The sequence below is a fragment of the Xenopus laevis genome, chromosome 1S, assembly GCF_017654675.1.
Source record: "Xenopus laevis strain J_2021 chromosome 1S, Xenopus_laevis_v10.1, whole genome shotgun sequence".
In the NCBI taxonomy this organism is placed as follows: Eukaryota; Metazoa; Chordata; class Amphibia; order Anura; family Pipidae; genus Xenopus; species Xenopus laevis.
In genome coordinates, this window is record NC_054372.1 from 169,006,370 (window position 1) to 169,019,087 (window position 12,718).

The 12,718-nt window shown below is 40.7% G+C and overlaps 1 protein-coding gene across 2 annotated transcripts in view; it reads left to right on the plus strand.

Annotated features, from left to right (window-relative positions):
* Positions 1 to 1,058: 1,058 nt before the first annotated feature.
* Positions 1,059 to 12,718, plus strand: part of hapln1.S (hyaluronan and proteoglycan link protein 1 S homeolog) — a 62,824-nt gene continuing 51,164 nt past the window's right edge. Inside the window, exon 1 of one of the 2 annotated variants that reach the window (XM_041580483.1) lies at positions 1,059 to 1,142. The gene's annotated coding sequence lies outside the window, so the exon portion shown is untranslated. Of the gene's footprint in view, positions 1,143 to 2,573; positions 3,016 to 12,718 lie in introns of those variants that run through there. The other variant, XM_018244396.2, reaches the window with a different exon arrangement.

Sequence of the window (12,718 nt, forward strand, 5' to 3'; positions counted from 1 at the left end):
AAGCCTGGCAATGTGTGGTGAATTTTGTTTGCATGTTTGTTTTAAAATTCAATACATTTTTATTTATTTTCCAAGAATTATGTGTACAGACTATTATCTGTGATGCAATCCCAACTTGCATTTATATTGCTTTTATTACTACCCATGTGAGGGAATTATGGCTTTATGGGGGAAATTATGGGGGATATTATGGGGGAAACACTGCATTATGGGTAAAACTTGTGGTGGAATGTGTCCAAAATTGCACTTTGCACACAGAACTTAGTCAGAAATGATCCCTTCTGTCTCACACACATACAAACAGACTGACTTGATTATTCATACATGTATATTTATTCATACACATACACATACATTCACACACATGTGCACATTCACTTCCCATGCTAAAACTTGCCCCTGGCAGCAGTGTTTCCCTTACTCTTTCTCTCTCCTCCCTTCCCCTGGTTTCATGAATGATGTGTCCGGAAGCCACAAACATTGGCCTGTATTGACAAAGTAATCCCTTTGGTCTGGTGAATTATTTCAGATCTGAAATTGCAGGTAGGTTAAAGCAAACAAAGGCCATGCACATGCAGAAATAGCTTGTGGTGCATCTCACTGTCTGTCTTTCCTCTTTTAAATGTGCTACACTAAAGCAATATCACCACCTAGTGCCCATAGCAAATAACACAGCTGAGGCACCAAGCAATTTGTCATCTTCTCGAGTGGTCCTGGGCGTCAGGATAGTTGGGGATCCACACAAAAGTTATTCAGTGTATGATTTTAAGGTACAAAAAGAGGGGTTGTGGGTGTACTCCATGGCTAAGTTAAAATGTGTTTAAATACAATGGAAGTGCTACTGATCTGGCCAATTAATCAATGCACATTCCCTGGTCCCCTGTCTCATAAGTAATTCCGTATATATGCAATTGCACGTATTTCCAAAAACAGGGGTTTTTAGTTACAAAGTTATGATCATAAAGTTGATAAACCACCATACCACGTCAAGGTAAACCCGGTACGGTGGTCTCTAACTTGATTATCTCTGGTCATAGAATAAAAAGTCTTGTTTCTCTCTGCAGAGTAGCATTACTTGTAATCAGTGTCTCCTGAAACTTGCCATTGGTTTCAGTCTGAAGGCTGGATCCTCCCCTGCCAAGGTCAGTATACCACCACTTTATATAATTATCAAGGAAAGGTAATTTTAATGTTTGTAAATATTGGCATGGGCATTCAATTCCCCAAAAGCCTCTGTACATTTACTAAGCAGCAAACAACAATGAATGATGTGAAATGACACTTCTATGTTTAAGCAGGAGATTTATTCAGGTGAAATGCACAGTAAATAGTACAGAGAAAGTGTAACAAGTCCCGATGTGTTAAATGTTTAATCAGTGACGGACTGGCCCACCGGGATACCAGGAAAACTCCCGGTGGGCCCAGGTGTCAGGGGGCTTCTTGCTTCTAACCATTTGGCCTATTTCATGATCATTCCATATTTCTAGTGATGGGCGAATTTATTCGGCAGGCGCGAATTCGCGGCGAATTTACGCGTTTCGCCGCCAGCGAATAAATTCGCGAAACGCCCGCGAAAATTCGCGGGCAAAAACGGGCGCCGGCGTCGAAAAAACGGGCCCCGTCGTCAAAAACGAGACGCCGGTGCCATTTCGCAAATTTTTCGCCGTTTCGCAAATTTCGGCGAAGCGAAACGGCGCAAATTCACCCATCACTACTTTTCTTTATGGGAACAAAGCATCTTAACAATGGAAAAATAGAGTATAGTACATAGAGGAAAGAATGAGGAGAGGAGGTATAGTAGTTTGAAAAGTGGGCCCTCAGCCTAAAATGTTTTGGTGGGCCCCTGGCATCCCAGTCCGACACTGTGTTTAATAGAAGGTCTATTGCCTATTAAACGGCTGGCCCTTTAAAATAATGTTGCACTTTAACCCTTGCCTGACCTCCCTCTCAGCTGCTACTGCTCCCACAATCCCTGGGGGAGCCTATATAGAGGCCCTTGGTTTTATTGAGTGAGTGAGACACCCCGTGCGTGTATTAAAAGTGAGAGAGACACTGGCACTGAATGAATGCGCATCCTCAGCTCCAGACTGGTAATAAACCTTAAATAAGGATCCTACAGAGAGTGCCCATTCCCTTGCTGATACTAGTGCCAGTGTTGTGCGCATGTCTCCTTAGCACAAGTTCTGCCCCTTGTTGCCATGATGTCTCCATCCTCGGCTGCACTTCACTTCTTAAGGGAGCAGCCCTTTGAGGTGTAGCAGCCTCGCGGCATCAAAAGGAGCTCTGTTATTGGAACCTGAAGCCATTTCCTTTCCAAGGAATGCGTTTTCCCCATCAATGGCTCTAATATACTCAGCTGCTGTATAATACCTTCTTGTTCAGTGTGAGGTTGGTGGGTGCTGCGTGGGGAGCTGTCCTCAGCCATCCCCAGCCTCTCCTGCCTTACAACTTCCCATCTGCTTCTAATTTCAGCCCATGGTGTATATGTAGTGCCAGCCCCACCCACTGTAACCCCCCCACCATATATAGGTTCAGGTTATACAGGGCACTTACACTGTACTTCTTTATTTAAGTGGAATAGTAAAGCAGCACTTGTTGCATTAAATCCATTGGCACATACAGGGGATACACTGAAAGCTCCTATATCAGCAAACTCCAGTTCCAGCGTCTCCCTCTTGGGGCTGTCCTGTGCAAAGAAGAGATGCAGCTTAGGTGATGTGAGACATCCCAGATGAAGAGAGAGCGGATAGAAGTGCATAAAGGAGCACTGTGAGGGCAGCAGGAGGTGGGTGGGGTGGGTGTGTTCGCTGTCCTCAGCACCTCGCACTGAGTGGGCACTTGGAGAGCTTTACGTGCACTCACTGGAGGCAGGGCACTAATTATCCCAGCTCAGTGGTGTACTTTGCTTATGACGTGTTACTTTCCCTTTCTGCTGGATGAGAAGTGACTCCTGTTGTCCAGGAACCTGTGCCATCCAGAGACGCAACAACTGGGACATAGACACAAGTTCACAAGGTGAGAATTTCTGCTTCTTCCTTTAGCTGGAAGCCCAGGTCCTGCTAGCAACTTTCAGCTAACTTTTATTCCCTCTTCTACCTTCTCTACCTGTATGCCAGGGTATCAGGTATTCAGTGACGCACTCTTCCCGCTGACAGCTGTTGAGGGATAAAGTTAACTGAGCTCTTGCCAATGAAATGCCAATCTACTTGGGAGGAAAAAAAAACCTTCAATGACAGCTGCCAATTAAATCCCACACCAGCAGGGAAAGAGTTAAAACCAGGACATGCCCATTTAAAGTGCAGTTCTGCATAGGTACATGGCATCCTGACCCCCACCAAAAAGGCTTTTTTGTAATTAATAGGGTTTCATTTACAGTAGGGCGAGTGATATTCTGTTCATTGTAAATATCAGTCCTCTAGCCGATGAACTATAATTCCCAACACAGTCTGTGACTATATGTGGGTTCTTGGGCATTGCAGAGTCGTATGAGCTGGAGGGCCATAGGTTGCTTTCCCCCAAATGCAGCTTTGTTTGCAACTGTGCAGGGAGGTATTCATACCTGGAGGGTCCAGACTTGTACAGACCTGATGGCTGGTTTATCACTTACTGTCTGGGTATGACAGGTAGAAAATATCAGTTAGTCCTTTATATTGTTTGCCTGGCAAGTGCAGAAGATGATTGTATTTATATGGAAATGGTTTGTTATTGTGTTCATGCTGCTGTCTTAGTTGGGAAGGGGAGACTTTCAGTTGGACTAATTGCAATATAGACTAAGCCAAACCAGTACTCCTACTGTTTCTCAGTGCTGAGAGTTCAAGAACAGAGTTTTTTTTTTTTTTCTCTTACTTTTGGGTCGCTTTGGTGCTGGCAAATTCTCTCTAACTCAGCAATGTCTATAAAACTGATACAGGAATTGACAGTGTCAGTAGAGAGTCAGAAGTGCAAGTTTTCATACAGTACAGTAGGTAGGTGGGCACCACCTGCAATGTCATTATTGTATCTGTATCTGTATAGCAGGCATAACCTCCTTGTAAATCTCAGGCTCTTACTGAACCACAATTCTCAGCATGCCCTGGCAGTACTTAACTGGATTGGATTAAACAATAGCTAAAGGGCTAGTGTTTGGCTTACCTGTGCCGTACAGCTACAGAGCTATAAGAGGGAAGACAAGTTATATATGTATATATAGTGACATAATACTTCATCTCATATTGATGTATGTATTTCTGAACAGTTTAATATAAATACTCTCTTAAATGCTGTTTAACGTAAAGGAGATTCACTCTTGGTTAAAGAAGAGACGTCTTTCTGCCTTCAGCCTGCCAGTATAAGGTGGTTGATACATCTGGTCAGTCAGTTGACTGGGGCTAATTTACTAACAAAGGTGTTAAATACTTGTAGGTCAAAAAAATCCTTAATTGATTACTATTGGCTGCACTATAGGAGAACTCCGCCAATCCATAGGGTGCTGCTCACTTACTATTATAGGTGCTAAACAGCACCAGTGTAAATGTCCACCAATCAATCTGATTTTTATCTTCGTTTTTCCAATTGTTTCATGTCAACTGACTGCTTATTGGATGCTATTGGCAAATGCACTGGTGCAATTTAGCACCTATGTTGGTAAATAAAGAGATAAGTGATCATTTACTTTGACCATGGATACAAGTGCAAGTGGTCTAAGAGGCACAAAAGCGCAGTGTTCATTTAAAAAGCACTTGTGTCTGGGGTCTGGCTGCATTCTGCACCTAGATACATATTTGTGCCCCTCCTATCCGATGTATTTATGGGGCGAACACAGATCTCTGGACTATATTTTAGATCTGGAAGACCAGTGCAGTGCTTAAAAGTGCATGGAAGTACACAAAGTGCAAAAAACATGGTTTGATGTTTTCTGCCCTACAATCTTACAAAGCCAGAGAGAGAGCAAACACTGGAGAGTTCAAGTACTGTAGATGTTGTCTAAAGAGTTCTTTCAGTGGGATCCATCATTCTTTAAGGCCAAACAGCACAAGGCTATGAAAAAAACCTTGTATTGGCTAGCGAGGGTGTCTCACAGCTGATCAGGTGACTACAATTGCCTCCCCAGCTGTGATGACTGGAGATCCTATCATGTGGCAGTGTTGATGGAACCTGATTCTTTAAGGTTCAGGATTAAGTGGAGCGATGACGCACAAGCTCAACAGCTCTGAATTCAGCTCTATATCAATGAGCTCTGTGCAAGGGAATAAAGGCACAGTGAGCAAGTGCAGGCTGAATGTTGCCTTTGTGATGCTTCCTGGCACATGAACAACAACAAACTGCATCGCTACCATACTAAGCCTCTGGCACCGGCCCTTCCACCCTTTAAGGTATTCCCCAAGTCTGTATAAAACAGCCTCAGCTGTACAGTGATATGTAAATGCTTGCCAATTTAAGGAGCACTCTATACATTCTAAAAGCTGGCCAACAAGTCATCCCAGGTCTAGCCAGTCCTACACTCACTCTCATCTGATTTGTTAAGAATTCTACTGCTTCATTATACATTTTACACAGGGACCTTTATCTGCAACTTGCTTTCAAAGTTAAAAATCCCAAATGGTTTCCCTGTCATTGGCTGAGATTACCCGACTGTCGCTGGAAAGGGTGGGAGCTACAACATGGAGCTGGCTGCTGCTGGTTGGTTGCTTTAGATCACTGCACTTGGGCAAACTTAATGGGGTAATGTAATAAATGGTCTCAAGTTTGTTACGTGTCTAGAAAAACATAGCGAGCAATTAGAAGATAGAATTAAACAGATGTCTAATTTCATTAGCCTAGCACTGTCTTTTATGACATAACCCCAAAAAGAAAGAAACAGACACCAGGGAAAGGTGGTCTCTGCCCTGTGAGCTTGCAGTCTAAGTGCAACTTACATATACAAAATGGAAATGAATAGTCGCTGCAGTTAGACATTGGCTCAGAAATATCAGTTGATTGCTATGGGCTGCTAAGTAGCCACTTGCTTGCCTACAGACTGAGCACCCCTACATTTAAGCTCTCTTCCCCTAATGGTGCTGTAAGCTCAGAAGTCACAGAGCTTGCTCTGGGTCAAGACCCACTATGTGGCAGGTAGAAAAATAAAGTGTCATTACTTGCCCACTTGCTTGGCCTTTTCCCTTAAACTAGTGCCACTTTGTCCATGACACCATTGTAACAAATACAGGGTTGCCACCTTGACTCAAGAAGACACTTAAAGGCATACTGTTGATTCCCTACGGAGGGACTTTTAAAGAAAGAGAACACAGTCACCCACCCCAAACAGCATGGTGGCCCCATTGGAGAGTTTAGGTCAATTCATTGTCTAAATACAATTCTCTTTTTTCTTCTGCGTTGGATGGGGACAGAATGGATGCACTGTACACTTCTGCTCCTGCACTAATACACTAATACACAGTGGGACCAGTACAAATGGGAATCTGCTGAGTGGAAAGTCTGTCTGTACAGTTCCGATATGATGTCATGATGGCAAACAGACCTCTGAGTATATTCTTGGCAAAGGGAGCCTAAAAAAAGGCCTAAATCCATTTTGAAAGTTTATTGATCCAAAGTGACATAAAACTGCAGCATTTATTTTCTTAGCAACATAAAATTTATAGATAATTCAAAGAATAATACACTGAAGGAAAGAGGGAAAAGTGGGTTATAAAGCAAATGCATTCGTATGCTTTTATGTTTGGCAGAACTTAATCCATTTTAAATTTGTACCTTATTTTAAGGACCTAGAAGAAATAGCAGGCATTTCATTGGCTGTTATAAAAACAGCCTTCCCAAAAATAAATGAATCCTGCAGAACCGAATTCCCACTCTGAGCACGACCACCTCCCCACACCAACTCTTTACCTGGAGAAAAAAAAACCTGAAATCTGCTGACAAATTGATTTCATAGTGGTCCCCCTCTATCTGGATTAGTATTTTATACAGGGGACTTCAGCCCTGAAATCTGCTGATTTACGTTTATTTACAAGAACCCATAATTTAGTACTAGTGATGGGCTAATCTGACCTGTTTCACTTCCACAAAGAAACTGTGAAAATTTGCCAAAATGCAAGTCTATGGGCGTTAAATTTATTTTTGATGTGCGACATGGCGCGTCAAATTCTTTTTGTTGCACAACATTTTTTTTTCACCCATTGGAGTCTATGGGCGTCATTTTCAAGGCGAAACTTGGTGTAAAAATTCACTCATCACTATTTAGGACAATATTTACCTAAAGAAACTATTTTTTCCATAAATTTCTATAGTAGAGTGTATGGAGCTGCTATTCAATGTCCACTGTACAGCAGCCCTACCCATTAAAAATTAATAGTCTACTGTATATATATTGCTTGGGTTAATGCGCCACTTACTAACCATTGGGTGTAGCTAGCTGAATAAAATATTCACTGCAGATCAGTCACAAGTATAGTTTAAATCTATCAAATAGAAGCCATGTGGCATATATTCACAATAAACTCCCAATAAACCACATATATAGAATAGAAGTTACAATACCAGACTGATTAGCAATGACTTTGTATTCTCATTATGTGGCAGTTTAGAAGCCAGTGCAATTGACATTTCATAATCAGTCCTGTAGCTTTAGCTTTTATGACATGAATCTCATTTTCTTATTGATGATTTGGGACACCAAACTTATCTTATCAGCAGCTGCCCAAATCTCACTGAGCATGTGCAGTGTCACTGACACTCCTAACAATATCCAAGATGGGGAACTCCCGTGCACAACTTTGAAGATCTGAATCATTACTGCTGTAGAGATAATGAAACATTAGCCTGCTGCTGATTTATATTTTATACAACATTTCTACCCATATTTGTTTTTAGGGGTTAGCTCACATTTTGCATGGAAACATTTGCAAACGGTAAATGTTATTTTTTTAATAACTCAGCATAGGGCAAAATGAGACTAACTGCTGCTATATAAAGTTCCACACAGAACATACATAGTCCAGATGTGTGTAAGCCGAGTAACTCTATTAGTCACAGCCTTGGAAACTTCCCAGTGAATACTTCCACCCATCAGTCCTGCCATCACAGAGACCCCGTCTAACCTTTACTGTTGGGGGTTAACTCTTTTTTTAGCATAAAGCAAACAGGTGCTTTGCTGCTGGTATAAAGAGGCAAAGTTTGCATGACTTCATTTTTCTTTGCAATGCACGAATGTACATAAATGAAGGTGCAGCAGCACATTTGTTGCCCAATAATGATGACATTCATTTAATGTACTTGCTCCTAAAGCTACTGATTGCATGAGGAGATATGATTACACTTTACAAGTACATTAGAGGACATTATAGACAAATAGAAGGGGACCTTTTTACCCATAAAGAGAATCACCGTACCAGAGGCCACCCCTTTAGACTAGAAGAAAAGAACTTTCATTTGAAGCAACGTAGGGGGTTCTTCACAGTCAGGACAGTGAGGTTGTGGAATGCACTGCCGGGTGATGTTGTGATGCTGATTCAGTTAATGCCTTTAAGAATGACTTGGATGATTTCTTGGACAGACATAATATCAAAGGCTATTGTGATACTAAACTCTATAGTTAGTATAGATATGGGTATATAGAATTTATGTGAAAGTATGGAGGGGTGTGTGTATGGATATTGGGTTTTCATTTGGAGGGGTTGAACTTGATGGATGTTGCCGATTTAACTATATAACTATGTAACTCGCGCTTTGCTGCAAAGTGCCAGTGCTCCTCACTAGTGATGGGTGAATTTGGGGCCTTTCGCTTTGCGAAAAATCTTGCAAAACGGCGTCTCCTTTTTGATGCCGGCGTTCTTTTCTTTGATGCCAGCGTTCATTTCTTTAAAAAAAACGTCCAAACGTCCTAAAATGTTTTTTGGACGGAGGCAAATTTTCGCTGGTGAATTTTCGCTGGTGAATATTTGCGGCGATTTTGAAAATTTATTCACCGGCGACGAATTGCGGGAATTCGCCGCGACTTTGCGCCTGCCGAATAAATTCGCCCATCACTACTCCTCACCGCTGTTTAGGTTTATCATACACATTGATGCAGGGGAACCCTGAAACTATTGCTAACTCAAAGGTGTGCGTCAGGGTTCCTACAATGGACTGCTTCAGTTGACTCAGTAAAGTTGCACCTAAAGGATCCAATGCAGCAGAGTGCTGCATGATGCCATTATTACTTAAACCTAGTTTCTCTTAAAGAGCCAGTAATATATATATAATGATATAGAATAAATAATATATTTGCATATACGGGTCATTTCTGTTAGTCTAGCACCAGCTTAGAAATATTTTTCTTTGTAGCAACAGTCCACCATTTATGTTGGACATTTCCAAAGTGTTTTGTATTTTACCTGTGGAACTATTAATTGCAAGGGGTATAAAAACCCTAGCATTGCTATGTGTGCCAGTGCTTTTAGAGCTCAGATGCAAAATAACTATACTCTGTATTTGAACACAAGCTAGACCCTTTCATATTAATGTACTCAGAGCTGTTTCAGGCAGGAGGCAAGGTGAGAGGTTCCATGCAGGTGGAAAGGGTATCAGATCAGCTGCCAGGTAGAAGCAGATCCAGAATTGCCCCTGTTTATGCACTTCCCCACACCCATGTATATCAGCGTTTTGGAATTTTCACCCTTCCAGTTACTAGATGTAGTTCAGCAACAGAGGTGTGATGTAGAGTTTGCATAGCAATGTGTGTGTTCTGTATGTTAGCATTCTCCAGGGTAAAAACAAATCCACATCTTTCGGAAACCATGAAAAGTAATAGGTTGAAATAAATGTGAGATGTTATTTAAAAAATGCCACGTATGTATCACAGTTACCGTCTGTTATTCCTAAGGAATTATCAGACATTCTGACTCCACAGTTTCTTACTGTAAAATACGCCCTCACTTCAAAAGGTAATTTGTAGGCAACAAAATGTTCTTTGTGATGAAAAAATGTACGTTAGGCTTTAGTCAGTGGCGTTAACGCAGGATTGGAGGAAACAGCTGGCTAAACAAATATTAGGTGTAGAGTGGATGCATTGGTATAAATTAATAATGTAGCTCTTTATTTACACTATGAATGGGAGGTTTTGTACCGGCCGGGTGAAAGAAACTTGGTTTGTGTGTGCCACCTAGTGGCTGCTGCTGTGATACGGCACCTCTCGCCTTCAAGCAAACCACATCTGTAATGGATTCGAACCTTATTTTAGGATGGAAAAAATTGTGATAGGTTCATGTTTAAATGAAGAGTTGGTTCTAGTAACTGTTAAAGTTAAAAATTCCAACCGTAACATTCCTGTTGCCTTACTCGTTTCTATAAACTGTGGATTTATGTGACTCATTGTTACTAAAATAACCATGGTTTGTTCATTACTAAACAATATCACGTTATTAATAGGTTGGATAAACATGACCTTTTTCAATGGCATCTTATTCAAGGATAGGTACACCCTAGGCTGTGTACACATGGGCAGTGTCTGAACCTCAAGGCAATACTTTCCTATGTCTGTACTTGGCCAACTGTAATGGATTTTCCCCTTGTATACCCACACCTACAACTTTTCCTCGCCTAACTTCTTTCTAGTGGCTGGAGGGAAACAGTAAATAAGCAGAACGCTGCATGAGCAATATCCTTCCTTACATGCTTTTATAAAGGACATTTGGTGGCTTTGAGAAGCAGTTGGGTAATGCTTGAGAGACGCTCAAGTTGCAAAGACCGCATTGATGTTTGGCAAGCAACAGATATGAGCATGGCTCAACTGTGGATATGAATGTATATTCCAACATTTTGACCTCAACCCTAATGTCTTTGCAGTGGTTCTGCATACATGCCTAAACAGATGATGTAGCTGACTTCAATTATCAGATGATTTAGCTGACTTCAATTATCAGATGATTTAGCTGACTCCAATTATCAGTCTTTGATGTAAATTGGTGGTGTCATTAACAGAAATTCATAGAAAGGTTAATCAATGGGTTGCACTCTAGAGATGATTTATATTTGTGTATAGTAGAGTAACAAAAAGCTACTGGGCCCGACATCAAATTCTTTTCAGAACCTGAAAACCTGTTTTGCATGTTTAACTCAACATCATTTAGCTGATGTCTCATTCTCCCTTATATCTACCTGACTGGGCATGAGGTCTAAAGTCTAAAAAGCAGAGAAAGCATTAGTCAGAAAGATTAGAGCTCAAGGAAACAATACTGAAAAGGCTAAACTATTTCTAATTGGACTTGCTTTGTGAAGTAATATGGAAACTGAGCAGTACAGGTATGGGATACATTATCCATGAGAACCCCGTTATCCAGAAATCTCCAAATTATCGGAAGGGCATATCACATAGACTACATTTTATCTAATAATTCAGATCTTTATTTAGAAAAAAAAAAAATTCTTTGCAATAACAAGACAGAATCTTTTTTTTTGTAACTTAGATTTTTATTGGTTTTACAAAATCATAGTAAACAGTACAGCTTAACATTTCTGTGGTTCAGCAGAAATAATGGAGATAGATACAGGTACAAGCAAACAAATATATGGAAGAGCACCAGGGGAGAAACTTACAGCACAGCAATTGGCAGAGCAGGCAGATGTGAGACAAGTAGCGAGTAAAGCTGATGTCCTAAACCTGGGGCAGATTGTATCAGAATAGGAAAAGACCTACTCTAAGGAAAATCAAATCAAAGAACGACCCACCAGGCCTCTCATGGCTCGGTGGCGGACGGGGGGAACAAGACAGAATCTTGTACTTGATGTCAACTAAGATATTATTAATACTTTATTGATGGGAAGCAATCCTATTGGGTTTAATTACTATTTAATACATTTTCAGTACACTTAGGGGGTTATTTACTAAAATCCAAAAATTAGAGTTGGGCGAATTTGACTCGCTTCGCTTCGCCAAAAATTCGCCGCCAGAGAAATGTCGCCGACGCCCATTAAAGTCTATGGGCGTCAAAATTTTGTGTCGTGCACGAAAATTTTTTGACACAAGTCTTTTTTTTTTTGACACGCAATGCCATACAAGTCTATGGGTGTCATTGTCGCGACGAAACAAGGCGAAAAAATTCGCCCATCCCTACTCACTATTTTCTTAAAACCACATCGACAAAAATCCTGTGCACATTTATACTGTATTTATCAATAAATTTACTTGAAAAAAAATTTTTGTGGGAAAAATCTCAATAAAATCGTTAAAAAAAATCCAAACTGTGTAATTTTTTTTACATTTGATGTCCGAAAACTCAGCTTTTTTTTGGATAATCACAGAAAACCACAAATTTTTTGGGCTATTGTAGGAAACCCAAACTCAGCGCAGATCACATATCTTTAATTTGTACATGAGACGTCTGCATTGACTTCTATATAATCTCAACAGGTTTGAGATAGATTCATTTTTTTATTCAGACTTTTAACAGCTTCTGGTTTTCATAAATCTTGAAAGATTTGAGGTTTTTTTTCAAAGAAAAAAATTGTGTTTTTCGAACAGAAAAATCAGACTTTAATAAATACCTTCCTTAGAGTATGGCGATCCAAATTACGAAAAGACCTCCCATTTAGAAAACTCCAGGTCCAGAATAGGACATTTTTAAGCTTACGTTGCTGCTAATCAAATATAAAACATTAGGCTTCCTATACTTCTTTTTGCCTACCTGCTGTGTTTTTGGCGTGGGCCAAGCTCTGCCATCTTATTGCCTCTAGAACCAGCAACAGAGATCCTCCCATCAGCTATAGA